Source organism: Otolemur garnettii, unplaced genomic scaffold, assembly GCF_000181295.1.
Source record: "Otolemur garnettii isolate 467f Iridium unplaced genomic scaffold, OtoGar3 scaffold00092, whole genome shotgun sequence".
In the NCBI taxonomy this organism is placed as follows: Eukaryota; Metazoa; Chordata; class Mammalia; order Primates; family Galagidae; genus Otolemur; species Otolemur garnettii.
Genome location: NW_003852487.1, coordinates 7,835,549 through 7,838,383, shown reverse-complemented (window position 1 = coordinate 7,838,383; position 2,835 = coordinate 7,835,549). Strand labels below are relative to the sequence as shown.

Sequence of the window (2,835 nt, the reverse complement as noted above, 5' to 3'; positions counted from 1 at the left end):
ACTCTCTTCTTTGAGGGGCACCTGACTGGAAACCAAGGTATGATCAGTAACCAAACCTTTTCATCAAGCAGAAGGAAGCTGGACTTTAGACATGGACCTGGTTTGAATCCTGGTTCCCTCATTTACTGGTTGAGTAAATAAGGCAGAAATTATGGCTCATCTGGAAAATAAGGATAACTATTTCCACAGGTTGCTTTAAGGATTAAAATTTATAAGTACCATTTATAAGTACCAAATCACACATAGTTTCTCAACACATATTAATTTCTTTCCATCCAGATTTGCACAGTGGCAGTATCGTAGCCAATGAGGTTTATCCAAGGCGCAATTATTGCTAATTGAAAAGTTTTCTTTCCATCTAAATAAGTTGAGAGATTAGCAATGGACATTTGCTGACCATAGTAAGGTTTACCCATCTTGTTCAGGGTAAGGACACTAGACCCACCATCTTAACATTCAAACATTAGTTTACCAACCTTTTGTGAAGCAGATATTTAACCTGAAATGTAAAAAATGAAACAGAAAAGCAGAGATGAGATTATTTTGTATATTAAAATGAAGAATGTGAGCAGAGCGCCTAAGACTTAGGAGAGCTCAAGTTTTCATCAGCTGAATCTGTATAGCTACGCAGTCTATTGGAAGGAAATAGACCAAAAACTTAAAACCTGTGTAGCCTTCATGAGTTGTGTCAAATGCTAAATTAGAAAGTGGACCCTAATTTAAAGTCCCTACTTCTAACTAGAGTTCACACATTTTTTTTTTTTTAAAGTGCAATAAGCACTGTAACCTAAGTGGGAAGAAAGAGATCCACACCTTCCCCAAGAAAGGAAGGAAGATGGATCTAGTGTCAGGCTCAATTAGACCCAATTGTGACGGCTCTCCAAAAAGGAACAATGCTGCTTTTGTCACATGCTCAGGCATAAAGCTTGGAAATTTTACAAAATAATCTTACCCCAAGAGAAACCTCGGTTTAGCCCTCTTCCTGGAAAGAGGGTTTGGTCCAGGAAAGTTTTATACTACTCGTATCAGCTCTTGCTGGGATCATTTTTATTTTTTAAAGTAATCTCTGAAACAACGAAGACAGACCTATGTGAAACAAGGAATATGAATGACTCCACTGTTTGGTAACTTGCACTAATAGGTTTCCGTAGCCTAACCACAGGGCATCAGCTTATTTAGTTATTGCCTGCGATAGGGAACTCTTTGCTAAAATTATTGGTATTCATTAATCTGCCCTGAATTCAGTCTAACACCCCTCAATACAGTAGATGAGTGGCCAGCCTCTGCGTTGGAAGTGCTAAAATGCAAATGGGCAAGACTCCTGGCCAACCTTCCCATCCCCCAAGAAAGTGCTTACATACAGCCAGGCCTGGAGGGGAATGTTAAAAAGAGGGGCTGAGCTGCCCTCCTCCTTTCCACTGGGACCCTCGCTCACACTGTGAGATTCAGTATGCATGACTGAGCAGGCAGCACACAGGGACAGCACTCTTTTAACTTTTCTGAACAATGGCTTTAGCCCCACCACCCTTCACATCCTCCCCACGCCCACGGGTATAGGAATCCATCTTTCTTGCCCACTTCCACATCTCACAACCCACTTTTTCAGCATCACCCCTAGATCTCATTTCCACCCAAAGAAAAACTGCCACTCGGGGAAATTGTGACTTACAGATCTGGTTTTTTAAAGTTTCATTTTGTTCAATCTTTAAATGACCATGTTGTTGACAGTTTAAAGCCAAAAATTATATAAATCTCCAGTCTAGTCACATTTCTAGAAACAAAACATTTGGATGTCAGTAGTAAACCTCATACAGAGTAAAATTTTAACCATGAGCTCACTCAATGCCACATAGGATGCACCAGACTCTATGCCTGCCTGCCTTTTACTTTAGCGCATACAAACAGCACCTCCTACTTTGGCTTGTACCCAAGCACATAGTGCCTTAAAAATAATTCACAGATACAAGGTTTTTTGTTTTTTTCAAAAACATACTTCATATTTCCTCTTTTATTATATAAATATCAGTTTAACCTTTTACTGTAAGAATATAAATGTTTTAAGAGGATCTTTGTTATTATTTATACAAATTCACAAACAGTACAATTAATTGATAAAGGTCTCTGGGTTTCTTTAACTCCATGGTCTCACATGTTGGTGTGGAGGACTCTAAAAAAATAAACAAACAAACAAAATTCCAACAAAAATATACATCCTACTCAGTGATTTTTTTAAAGCCACAAGTCCCAACCCCCACCAAAATAAAGTCAGTCATCTATTCCTCCATTTCTTAGAAAGAGAATTTTTTAAAACCCAAAAACTCCCATTTTATTAATAGAACAGAGATAAGACGTGAGTTTCAGTCTCTTCCCCCTTCACATTACAGCCCCCAGGTCTCTAAGGCCAACTCTGCTCCTCTGCTTCCCACAGGAAGCCTCACTGTGTGACCTTTCTGTGGGGAAACTTGCAAGGGGGTGAGGGTAGGGCAGAATTTGCATATATAATAATCATTTTCAAGACAATCTGCATCTCAAACAAAAAACAGTTCAACTCTCATTTCTCCCACATATTTGTGCTATAAATTAAGTCATGATTCAGAAAACACCATTGGGTCCTCAAATCCCAATGGACAAGAAAAAGAAAATCATAGCCAGAATGTGGAAGTGGGACACACTGTATGGATGGAGATTGGGAAGAAGCCAGAACAAAAAAGACGTACAAACCTAATGGGCATCTTTCCAGTCTAGGCACAAAAATGTTTCAGTCTCAAAATATCTCTCTTCTAGAATTCCAGGGCTTCAGAGAAAAAAAACTAAAACGAGGTAGCCAGACGTGTA

The 2,835-nt window shown here is 39.1% G+C and overlaps 1 protein-coding gene and 1 pseudogene across 1 annotated transcript in view; one reads left to right on the top strand and one right to left on the bottom strand.

The window, feature by feature from the left end:
* Positions 1–2,835, bottom strand: part of FBXL14 (F-box and leucine rich repeat protein 14) — a 6,826-nt gene that overhangs the window by 1,708 nt on the left and 2,283 nt on the right. The window lies entirely within an intron of this gene.
* Positions 278–427, top strand: LOC111727069 (annotated as a pseudogene).